Consider the following 13,253-nt stretch of genomic DNA (forward strand, 5'->3'; position numbering starts at 1 on the left):
CAACATTTCACCTGTACCAGGGATCGATCCCAGACCCCTCAGTGTGCGAGCTGATTAGTGGTTAAAGAACACAAGTGTGTTACTAAAACTGACTGTATCAGCACTATACACAGGAGATCAAATTCTAGTGGTAGTTAACCAAGGGGATAATATGTACATACCTCAGTGATAATAATCCAGTGGTTAACACTGGGGAAAATACTCCAGTGGTTAACACTGGGGATAATACTTCAGTGGTTAACACTGGGGATAATATTCCAGTGCACAAATAACCCGCACATAAAAGAGAGAAGCTTACGACGACGTTTCGGTCCGACTTGGACCATTGACAAAGTCACACTAACCAGAAGTGGAGTAGGACGGCTATATATAGGCAGGAAGAGGCGGTGGTAGTAGTAGTAGTACAAGAATGGTATATAATACTGACAAGATGACATCAAGATGAAACGTCGTCGTAAGCTTCTCTCTTTTATGTGCGGGTTATTTGTGTATCGTTCCAGTCACGGTATTGTGCCTTTTTTGTTATTTATATTCCAGTGGTTAACCTTGGGAATATTCCAGTGGTTAACCTTGGCAGTAATACTTCAGTGGTTAACACTGGGGATAATATTCCAGTGGTTAACACTGGAGATAATACTCAGTTGATTGTTAACCCAGGTAATTATAATCCAGTAGTTAACCTAGGAAATAACCCTCCAGTAGTAGTTAATCCAGAGGATAATAGTAATAACCTCCCTTCAAGGAGGATACTGGTGAAGGGCTCTTTATCCCAGGATTTCTGAACTACCCTGTTCCTCGGATCCAACCCAATTACCTCCCATTTACCAGGTGCTGTCTAACCTTGAGGTGCTCAACTTTTTTCAAGTGAATGTAATAAAATAACTGAACACCCTTTTTTTTTCTTTTGATTGGAGAGTTATGTTTGATGTTCAGACTGTTACTGTCAGTCACTGTCAGTCAGTGTCACTGTCCTGTCACTGTCAAACTCAGTATAGAAAATGAATAACATAGTACCAGCTTATAAACTTCTTGTAAATCATTCTCTAATGACAGGGAGGGTAATTAAGTCTATTTAGTTACAGATAGTGGATTGATGTTCAGGGAAACAGTGAACATGCAGTGTCTGGATAGTGGAAAAGGATAAACCACCACCAAATCCTCTCGCCACCCTCCCCCTCCAACACCCCAACCAGCGGGGATGGTCCTCACCCCCTCCTGGCACTCATACCCCTGACCACCGAACTACCTTTCATCACCAAAACCCAGCCACCACCACTACATATAACTGCCCAGGACAAGATAAACAGCAGTGATCATGACAGAAATAAGAGGCTGTGGGATGTATGATATATGATGTCATACATCATAAAAGTTTTTAATGTGTAATAAGTCTCCATACTAATTACATCCCACATATCCATCCATTGACCACATAACACCACACCTGAGTGCAGAGCTGAAAGGTAAAGTGAAGCCCAGGATAAGATGAATATCAGTGTTCATGACAGGAATCAGATGCTGTAGGATGTATGATATATGAAGTTATACAACATAAAAGTTTTTAATGGGTAATAAGTCTCCTTACTAATTACATCCCACATACCCATGTATTGACCTATAACACCCACACCTGCATGCAGAGCTGAAAGGTAAAGTGAAGATCAGGTTCTTGTGGTACCCAGTTGCAAATAGGATACAGGCAGGATGGCAGTACAGTATACCTGTGGGACATGTGAAAAGGCTTTTGGGAAAAAATCTAGAATCACATGCAACCTTTGCTTTTCAAAACATCATGTTACCTGTGCAAGAATAAACACTGCAACCAAAAATGACATCTATCTAGATAGGTGTTTCTGGATCTGCAACAGGGATGTGGAACTATGGACAGATATCAGGAAGGCACTCAGGAGGTTAATAAACAATAAACACAAAAAAAGAAGGAACTATTGAATAGTCTACTTGGAATATATAGAGCATGGGAAGATAGGAGACGAGTAAAGTCTAACACAGAGAATACCCACTCTACAACAACTGACCCAAAAATAAGCAGATACACACTGGAAACAACACAGGAAACAAAAACAACAGCTAGTTCCTTTCCCATCCCTTAGGGCTGACCCAGACCCAGCCCCCAGCCATTGTGAAAATCCAGATTCAGTTAAAGACTCCTCCACAGCCACCAATGCCATAGCCCCTAATACAGATGTAGTAGAGGAGCCCTCCTCTGGGGTAGACTATTCTGCAGCCATCACAGTCATAGCCTTTAGTCCAGATGTAGTCTGGGAGTCCCCTCCCAGGAAAAATGTTGGAGCCATGACAACAGATGGTGGTGTCTCTGGATTGGCTATGGAGGACTGTAGTGCAGCTCTAGGGCCAGCACAGATTAAGAATACATCCAGCACGAATTGTACTCAGCCAAACACAAAATGGTGCAAATACTATGTTTGGGGCATCTGTAAACATAGAATATCAGGGAAAACGAATGGGGCATGCAACTTTGAGCATCCCAAAAAACGCCGTGATCTCCTGTCTAAGGGAGTGTGTCATTCTACCTCGTGCAAATACTTCCACCCTGAGATGTGTCAGTCTTCAGTCCTTGAAAAACAATGTTACAATACCAATTGCACTGCATATCATCTAAAAGGGACCATGAGGCACACACCCTATGGAAATTTTTATAGGGGGTTACCTGTATGTACCTCAACATTACATGCATATGAGTAATCTCATTGGGAGACAACAACCATATTGTTTACCGTAGTCACCCCGTGTAGACATGTGAGAAAACTTAACCACCCTTGGTCACTGCAGGTGGTCCCTTCGACCTCACAATCTTATCCATATCTATCCGAGACCAGTATAAATTGGATAGCACCCACAAGTACGGAGCTACTAATTAATTGTGGACTGTATAGATTATATTAGTTTAACTGAATGAAGGCGAGGGGGAGGGTAGGTAGGTTACACATGGATATATCCATCAAGGAAAAACGCTTGTATATAATCCCACCACTTACCAGATATTCTCTGGTGGTCACTTGATGTAGCTGAATCACCCACAACCTATCCAATTACAACATACCTAACTGGCCAGTATCAGTCTGCTATAACTAGAAGGGTTACTTAACTGTGGGTGATTGATGCTCCTTATTTCATCCATTCACCATCTCATTTCAATGTCCTGCTACACCGACACGGTTCTTATTCCAGCAGGATGAGGTATCCGTTGGTTTGTCCCGGTTTAGAAGTCATGACTCCATAAAAACTTCACTATCCTCGGGACAGGAACCACAAGGTAAACAGATGCTCACTCTGAGAACGGCGACTCATTTCACTTCACACATTCTCTTAACTTGGTGTTATTATCACTGATTACTTCTTAGCCCACCATACGGTTTAATGTCTCATAATTATTATACACATTGGAGGCCACTCCATTACGATCTGAGACCGACGAGAGATGATTAAATCACGGGTATATTTCCCCGGGACACACTCCATGGCGACGTGCCAGTCACCACCGGTCCTACCATTATTCACTAATTCTGCCACTTCATTACGGTGGTCCCATAAATCATGTTCCCTCACTCTTCACCAGGAACAGTTACGACACTTCCTATTATGAAGTGAGGCCTATAGTAATCCTTAGGCCGCCTGAACACCAATTTCCTGGTCCCATGTTTTCCCAGCCTCTTAACTCCATTCCAAACACTCCCCCTCCTGATGTCCCGTCTCGACCTCTCCCAGCCCATCAGCGCAGGCGCAGAGCTTCCCTGTTGGTTCTATTCCACTTTCAAATACATTTTTGACCCATGTCGACACATTAACACCTATTAGGCACTATAGCTTCGGAAGATTAAAATATTTTCCACACACCCCATACAACTCATCATAGTAGCTATGGTAGCTATGGCAACACCCAAAGTGATTTTTTAGTGGTAGGAAACGAAGAAAGAAGATGGAAAGAGATAACCAAAATAGTCCACCACCTTGGAGCCTTGTTGGACTGGAGGCACAGCCAGTGGCCCCTCCGGGCTCACAGTTACTGATGCCAACAACAAAATCCCCCAACAAACATGCAACACAACCTCATTTACATTTGCTAATACACAGGGCCTTAAGCCATCCACAAACAACACAATACCTTTCATTAGTGGACTTCTAGGGGAGTCAAATGCACTGTTTGTAGCCTTCACAGAGACCCATGCAAAAGATTACTTTGACAGTGAAGTATGGATACCTGGATACAACCTTTTCATATGCGACAGAAAGAACAGGCAACAAGGGAGGGATGGCCTGTATGTCAAAGAGTCTCTCATTTGCACAGAGATACTGAACACCACAAATGATGTAGTTGAAGTTCTGACAAAAAGCGAGAACCAAAACTTAGTCATTATAACTATATAAGCCACCAGATGCAACCTCCCAACAGTTCGAAGAACAACTGTCAAAAATCGACTCCTGTCTGGATAACTTTCCAGCTCCATCCCCTAACATCTTGCTGCTTGGTGACTTCAATCTAAGACACACAAAATGGAAGAATATAGCAAATAATGTCATAGCAGAAATAATCCCTGGAGGTAGCTCAGATGAAAGGTCACATACACAGGAGCTGCTGAATTTCTGCAACACACCCTAAGTCAGCAGATAGTGGAGCCAACAAGACTGGATAACACACTGGACCTTATTTTCACAAATAATGAGGACCTGGTAAGGAATATAACAATATAAAAAACAACAAATTCTGATCACAATCTAATCAAAGTCCAGACTTGCATGCACAGGAGCCCTGATCGGCAAGATGCATACAGTTATGGGGGTACCTTTACCAAATTCAACTTCAACAACAAGATAATCATCTGGGATCAGGTAAACTATGCCCTAAATGAAACATGCTGGGAGGATATCTTAAATTACATAGACCCTAACCAATGCCTCGAAAGGATCACCCTCCTTGTAGCTGAAGTATGTTCAAGGCATATTCCTACAAGACAAAGGAAAAGAAGTAAACTGGAGAGAGAGAGAGAGACGCTCCCTCTACAGGAGAAGATGAAGAATCATTGAGCTCCTCAAGAATGCCAGATTATCTGGTACACGGAAGGAAGTGCTAACCAGGGAAGTGGAAAATATTGAGCTGAAGTTAAAGGACTCGTACAGGATCCAGGAGAGACAAGAGGAGCTAAAAGCGATTAATGAAATTTAAAGAAATTCGAAATATTTCTTTTCATATGCCAAAAACAAGTCAAAAACCACTTCTAGTATAGGGCCCTTGCTCAGACAAGATGGATCCTATACTGACGACAACAAAGAAATGAGCAAGATACTGAAATTGCAGTATGACTCAGTGTTCAGCGAGCCACTAACCAGTTTAAAGATTGATGATCCAAACAATTTTTTCATGAATGAGCCTCCAAACCCTGCCAATGTAGGCCAGATTTATGACATAGCCATCGACGACATGCCCATGCACTCAGTCCCAGGCCCAGACTCGTGGAACTTGGTGCTCATTAAAAACTGCAAGAAACCCCTCTCACGGGCCTAAGTATGCTATGGAGAAGGAGCTTAGACACAGGCGAGATTCCACAGTCACTAAAAACAACAGATATAGCCCCACTCCATAAAGGTGGCAGCAAAGCAGTAGCTAAGAACTATAGACCAATAGCTTTAACGTTCCACATCATAAAAATCTTTGAAAGAGTTCTAAGAAGCAGAATAGCAAACCACCTGGACTCCCAAAAACTGCACAACCCCGGGCAACATGGTTTCAGAGCAGGTCGCTCCTGCCTTTCGCAAATGCTTGGCCACTATGATATGGTCCTAGATGCACTGAAAAACAAACAGAATGCAGATGTAGTATACACAGACTTTGCAAAAGCCTTTGACAAGTGCGACCGTGGTGTAATAGCACACAAAATGCGTGCTAAAGGGATAACCAGTAAAGTAGGCAGATGGATCTTCAACTTTCTAACCAATCGCACACAAAGAGTAGTGGCAAACAGAGTTAAATCAGATGCTGCCATAGTGAAGAGCTCTGTCCCACAAGGCACAGTACTCGCACCTATCCTGTTCCTTATTCTCATATCAGACATAGACAGAGATATAAACCACAGCACTGTATCATCTTCTGCAGACGATACTAGGATCTGCATGAGAGTGTCATCCATTGCAGACACGGCAAAGCTCCAAGAAGATATAAACCAAGTTTTCCAATGGGCAACAGAGAACAATATGATGTTCAATGAAGACAAAGTCCAACTACTCTGTTATGGAAAACTGGAGGAAATAATAACTAGAACTGAGTATACTACAAACTCCAATCACACAATAGAGCGGAAAAGTAATGTGAAGGACCTGGATGTGGTAATGTCCGAAGACCTCACCTTCAAGGACCACAACAATGCCACTATCACATCTGCGAGGAAACCAATAGGATGGATAATGAGAACATTCATGTGGAAATTTATTTGGTCCCTAAAGTTCCACAGGACAGATCCAGCATGGCCGTATGGGACGGCTGAGCTGGGCGGCCCTTAAACCCTCCCAAACAAACAAAGCATTCTCTGGTTGGCGATTGTTGGTAAGCTTATTTAATTTATAGATTTACCCTTCAGGGAAGGAGTAGGTAGTTTTACTGGTAGTACACTAATATTAGGTTTACTAAGGCATCTGTAGATAATAATGTAGACCTAAGACCTTAACATAGGTAGTAATAGGCCGATAATGTAGGCAAACACTAGGATAAGTTAGCTAGGGAGAACTGGCAGCCCTAGTTTGAACGAAGAGACGAGGGTCTGGAAGAGAGACCAGCTCGTTCTTCTTAAGACAGACACTAACTGGACAAGATGTGCCGTGATCAGCAGTCGGCGCCCCCACGTGTCTTCACATCTGAGACCTGGGGAAATCTGGTAGAGGCACCTCGATGTACCGTAGATGACCTCCTCCGTCAGGCCCATACAGTAAGACAAAACCTCCACTATTTCTCGTAGATTCTGGCCAGTGTCTGGGGAGTTTGTGAGCTGAGTTTTAACTGTGGGCCCGGTTACAACGCAGAGCATGCCCAGTAAGTACCAGTGTCTCAGAGCAGTCTGGAAGCTAGTGTCTGAGTCTGCATAGTTGTACTAGGGGATACATACCCTCTTGGATATAGGAATTTCTGAGGTGCAGGCAGGACACTAATTACGATTGAATATTGCAGGAATTAATGCTCCTGGTTGCATGTGGTTTCTGAGGGGAAGTCCAAAGGGGCTAAGGCTAAGCTTAGGGAAGTGAAGATCAGGATATATGCTGCAACACCAAGTAAGTTAGTCCTTTATACGTGCATGCAGGCGAGGTTTCTTGCAACATCAATCATTTGTGAAAATCTGTCCTACAAGCCACTTGTGAGGCTGAGGTACCCACGTCAGAGCTCGGTGTCAACAGAGTTTGCCAGGGTAGGCGACTCACTTGGAGGCAGTCCACACAAATTTTCACAATTCAAGACAAGAGATGCTAAGCCAATGATGATCCTTTTTAAATCACTTATTCTTTCTAGGCTGGAATACTGCTGTACATTAACATCCCCATTCAAGGCAGGTGAAATTGCAGAACTAGAGAATGTACAGAGAACCTTTACTGCACGTATAAGTTCCATCAAACACCTTGACTACTGGGAGCGCCTGGAAGCACTTGACTTGTACTCACTAGAGCACAGGCGAGAGAGATGTATCATAATCTACACCTGGAAGATTCTGGAGGGACTGGTCCCTAATATGCACACAGCAATCACTCCATACGAAAGCAAAAGACTTGGCAGGCGATGCAACATACCCCCAGTGAATAGTAGGGGCGTCACTGGTACACTAAGAGAAAACACAATAAGTGTCCAGGGCCCAAGACTGTTCAAGAGCCTCCCACCAGCAATAAGGAGCATTACGGGAAGACCTCTGGTTGTCTTCAAGAGGGAGCTGGACAGATACCTAAAGACGGTTCGTACGTTGGATTGCGTGCGGCCAGCAGTAACAGCCTCGTTGATCAGGCCTTGATCCACTGGGAGGCCTGGTCGTGGACCAGGCCGCGGGGGCGTTGATCCCCGGAATGCCCTCCAGGTAGGTAGGTAGGTACACATAAATACTGTTACACAAATTATCATACACATCAGACACACCAAATTCAACTTCAATAACAAAAACATAAAGTGGGACCAAGTAAACCAAGTCCTAACCGATATAAGCTGGGAAGATATACTAAGCAACACAGACCCAAACTTATGCCTAGAACAGATTAACTCGGTGGCACTCGATGTATGCACAAGGCTTATTCCTCTAAGAAAAAGGAGGAGTAGATGTAAAATAGAAAGAGACAGGCGCTCCCTTTACAGGCGACGGAAAAGAATAACAGAGCGGCTAAAAGAGGTCAATATATCTGAAATGCGCAGGGAGACACTGGTCAGAGAAATAGCAAGCATCGAACTTAAGCTAAAAGAATCCTTTAGGAGTCAGGAATCGCGGGAAGAACTAAAAGCTATAAATGAAATCGAAAGAAACCCAAAGTATTTCTTCTCCTATGCCAAATCAAAATCGAGAACAACGCCCAGTATTGGGCCCCTACTTAAACAAGATGGGTCCTACACAGATGACAGCAAGGAAATGAGTGAGCTACTCAAGTCCCAATATGACTCAGTTTTTAGCAAGCCGCTAACCAGACTGAGAGTCGAAGATCAAAATGAATTTTTTATGAGAGCCACAAAATTTGATTAACACAAGCCTATCCGATGTTATCCTGACGCCAAATGACTTCGAACAGGCGATAAATGACATGCCCATGCACTCTGCCCCAGGGCCAGACTCATGGAACTCTGTGTTCATCAAGAACTGCAAGAAGCCCCTATCACGAGCCTTTTCCATCCTATGGAGAGGGAGCATGGACACGGGGGTCGTCCCTCAGTTACTAAAAACAACAGACATAGCCCCACTCCACAAAGGGGGCAGTAAAGCAACAGCAAAGAACTACAGACCAATAGCACTAACATCCCATATCATAAAAATCTTTGAAAGGGTCCTAAGAAGCAAGATCACCACCCATCTAGAAACCCATCAGTTACACAACCCAGGGCAACATGGGTTTAGAACAGGTCGCTCCTGTCTGTCTCAACTACTGGATCACTACGACAAGGTCCTAAATGCACTAGAAGACAAAAAGAATGCAGATGTAATATATACAGACTTTGCAAAAGCCTTCGACAAGTGTGACCATGGCGTAATAGCGCACAAAATGCGCGCTAAAGGAATAACAGGAAAAGTCGGTCGATGGATCTATAATTTCCTCACTAACAGAACACAGAGAGTAGTCGTCAACAGAGTAAAGTCCGAGGCAGCTACGGTGAAAAGCTCTGTTCCACAAGGCACAGTACTAGCTCCCATCTTGTTCCTCATCCTCATATCCGACATAGACAAGGATGTCAGCCACAGCACCGTGTCTTCCTTTGCAGATGACACCCGAATCTGCATGACAGTGTCTTCCATTGCAGACACTGCAAGGCTCCAGGCGGACATCAACCAAATCTTTCAGTGGGCTGCAGAAAACAATATGAAGTTCAACGATGAGAAATTTCAATTACTCAGATATGGTAAACATGAGGAAATTAAATCTTCATCAGAGTACAAAACAAATTCTGGCCACGAAATAGAGCGAAACACCAACGTCAAAGACCTGGGAGTGATTATGTCGGAGGATCTCACCTTCAAGGACCATAACACTGTATCAATCGCATCTGCTAGAAAAATGACAGGATGGATAATGAGAACCTTCAAAACTAGGGAGGCCAAGCCCATGATGACACTCTTCAGGTCACTTGTTCTATCTAGGCTGGAATATTGCTGCACTCTAACAGCACCTTTCAAGGCAGGTGAAATTGCCGACCTAGAAAATGTACAGAGAACTTTCACGGCGCGCATAACGGAGATAAAACACCTCAATTACTGGGAGCGCTTGAGGTTTCTAAACCTGTATTCCCTGGAACCCAGGAGGGAGAGATACATGATTATATACACCTGGAAAATCCTAGAGGGACTAGTACCGAACTTGCACACGAAAATCACTCACTACGAAAGCAAAAGACTTGGCAGACGATGCACCATCCCCCCAACGAAAAGCAGGGGTGTCACTAGCACGTTAAGAGACCATACAATAAGTGTCAGGGGCCCGAGACTGTTCAACTGCCTCCCAGCACACATAAGGGGGATTACCAACAGACCCCTGGCAGTCTTCAAGCTGGCACTGGACAAGCACCTAAAGTCAGTTCCTGATCAGCCGGGCTGTGGCTCGTACGTTGGTTTGCGTGCAGCCAGCAGCAACAGCCTGGTTGATCAGGTGCTGATCCACCAGGAGGCCTGGTCACAGACCGGGCCGCGGGGGCGTTGACCCCCGAAACTCTCTCCAGGTAAACTCCAGGTAATATATGTAGATTACTCAGGATAACCCAGGAAAGTCTGACAAAGTGACTTATTTCCACTTAGGCACTTTAAGCCTACATGGTCACTGAACCTGAGTACATAATTTATGTAATGTAGTAACAGCCTGGGAGGTCGCACATGCAGCCTACAACGTTACACGTGTTGTTACACGTGTTGAGGATATCATTCTACAATGACTGGAGGAGAGGGGGGAAAGAGGTAACACATGAAGCCTACGTGGTCACTGTGAAGCCGAATCTACCTGGAGGTTATTCCGGGGATCAACCTCCCCCGTGGCCCGGTCCACGACCAGGCCTCCCGGTGGATCAGGGCCTGATCAACCAGGTTGTTACTGCTGGCCACACATAGTCCAACATACGAACCACAGCCCTGCTGATCCGGCACTGACTTTAGGTATCTGTCCAGCTCCCTCTTGAAGGCAGCCAGGGGCCTATTGCTAATTTCCCTTTTGCTTAGTGGGAGGCTGTTGAACAATCTTGGGCCCCAGACACTTATGGTGTTTTCTCTTACTGTACCAATGGTGCCCCTAGTTTTAACTGGGGGTATTTTGTATTGCCTGCCCAGTCTTTTACTATCGTAGGGAGTGATTTCTGTGTGCAGATTCGGGACCATTCCTTCTAGGATTTTCCAAGTGTAGATTATGATATATCTGTCTCCTGCATTCCAACGAGTACAAGTCAAGTGCTTCCAAGCATCCCCAGTAGTTCAGGTGCTTGACAGAACTTATACGTGCAGTAAAGGTTCTCTGGGCACTCTCTAGATCTGCAATTTCACATGCTTTGAATTGAGATGTTAATGTACAGCAGTATTCCAGCCTAGAGAGAACAAGTGATTTGAAAAGGATCATCATTGGCTTGGCATCTCTCGTTTTGAACGTTCTCATTATCCATTCTATCGTTTTCTTTGCACTTGTGATCGTGGCACTGTTGTGAGTTTGTAGTATACTCTGTTCTAGTTATTATCTCCTCCAGTTTTCCATAACGGAGTAGTTGGAATTTGTCTTCATTGAACATCATATTGTTTTCTGTTGCCCACTGGAAAACTTTGTTTATATCTTCTTGGGGGTTAACCGTGTCCTCAGCAGATGACAGTCTCATGCAGATCCTAGTATCATCTGCAAAGGATGATACGGTGCTGTGGATTACATCTCTGTCTATGTCTGATATGAGGATGAGGAACAGGATGGGGGCGAGTACTGTGCCTTGTGGAAGAGCTCTTCACTATGGCAGCCTCCGATTTAACTCTGTTGACCACTAGTCTGTGTTCGATTGGTTAGGAAGTTGAAAATCCATCTCCCCACTTTGCCAGTTATTCCTCAACACGTATTTTGTGCGCTATTACACCATGATCGCACTTGTCAAACACTTTTGCAAAATCTGTGTGTATTACATCTGCATTCTGTTTTTCTTCCAGTGCATCCAAGGCTATATCATTGTGATCCAGTAGTTGTGAGAGGCAAGAGCGACCTGCCCTGAACCCATGCTAACCTGGCTTTGTTCATTTTTTGGGAATCCAAGTGGTTTGCAGTCGTACTTCTTAGCACTCTTTCAAAGATTTTAATGATGTGGGACGTCAGAGCTATTGGTCTATAGTTCTTTGTTAATGCTTTGCTGCCACCTTTATGGAGTGGGACTATATCTGTTGTTTTAATTGACTGTGGAATTTCACCCATGTCCAAGCTCCTTCTCCGTAGTATACATAGGGCACGTGAGAGGCGTTTCTTGCAGTTCTTAATGAACACAGTTCCACGAGTCTAGGCCTGGGGCTGAGTGCATGGGCATGTTGTCAATGGCTTTTTCAAAGTCGGAAATCTGGCATACATTGACAGAGTTTTGAGGCTCATTCATGAAGAAATCATTTGGATTGTCGATCCTCAGACTGATTAGTGGCTCACTAAACACAGAGTCGTACTGGGATTTCAGTATTTCACTCGTTTCCTTGTTGTCATCTGTGTGAGTAAGGGCCCAATACTAGATGTGGTATTTGCCTTGTTTTTGGCATATGAAAAGAAATATTTTGAATTTCTTTCAATTTCACTAATAGCTTTAGGCTCCTCCTGTCTCTCCTGGTTCCTGTAAGAGTCCTTTAACTTAAGTTCGATAGTTTCCACTTCCCTGGTCAACGCTGCCTTTCATGTATCTGATATTTTAGCGTTCCTGAGGAGCTCAGTGATTCTTCGTCGTCTTCTGTAGAGGGAGCGTCTTTCTCTCTCCAGTTTACTCCTGCTCTTCTTCTTTCTTAGGGGAATATGCCTAGAACATGCTTCAGCTGCCAGGAAGTTGATCCTTTCAAGGCACTGGTTTGGATCCATGTTATTTAAGATATCTTTCTAACATGTTTCATTTATGACTGATCTACCTGGTCCCAGTTGATGTTCTTGTTGTTGAAATTGTATTTTGTGAAGACACCTTTACACAGTGATCAGGACCCCTGTGCATGTAAGTCACTTCGATTGCTGATCAGTGACCATAAAGACCCGGATATGCATGTACGTCTGTTGACTGATCGATTAGATTGATGATCAGGTACCAGGTCCTCATTATTTGTGAAGATAAGGTCAAGTGTGTTTTCTAGTCTTGTTGGCTCCACTATCTGCTGGCTTAAGGTGTGTTTTTCGCAGAGACTTAGTAGCTCATGTGTGTGTGACCTTTCATCTGCGCTACCTCCAGGGATTGTTTCAGCTATAACATTATTTGCTACATTCTTCCATTTTGTATGCCTTAGGTTGAAATCACCAAGCAGTAAGATGTTTGGGGATGGAGCTGGAAGGTTTTCCAAACAGTAATCAATTTTCAGTAACTG

At 44.0% G+C, this 13,253-nt stretch overlaps 1 protein-coding gene across 4 annotated transcripts in view; it reads right to left on the reverse strand.

Moving 5' to 3' along the window:
- LOC128706569 (uncharacterized) overlaps positions 1-13,253 on the reverse strand; it is a 516,652-nt gene that overhangs the window by 28,864 nt on the left and 474,535 nt on the right. The gene's annotated exons all lie outside the window — the stretch shown is intronic.

This window comes from Cherax quadricarinatus, chromosome 2 (genome assembly GCF_038502225.1).
Source record: "Cherax quadricarinatus isolate ZL_2023a chromosome 2, ASM3850222v1, whole genome shotgun sequence".
Classification (NCBI taxonomy): Eukaryota; Metazoa; Arthropoda; class Malacostraca; order Decapoda; family Parastacidae; genus Cherax; species Cherax quadricarinatus.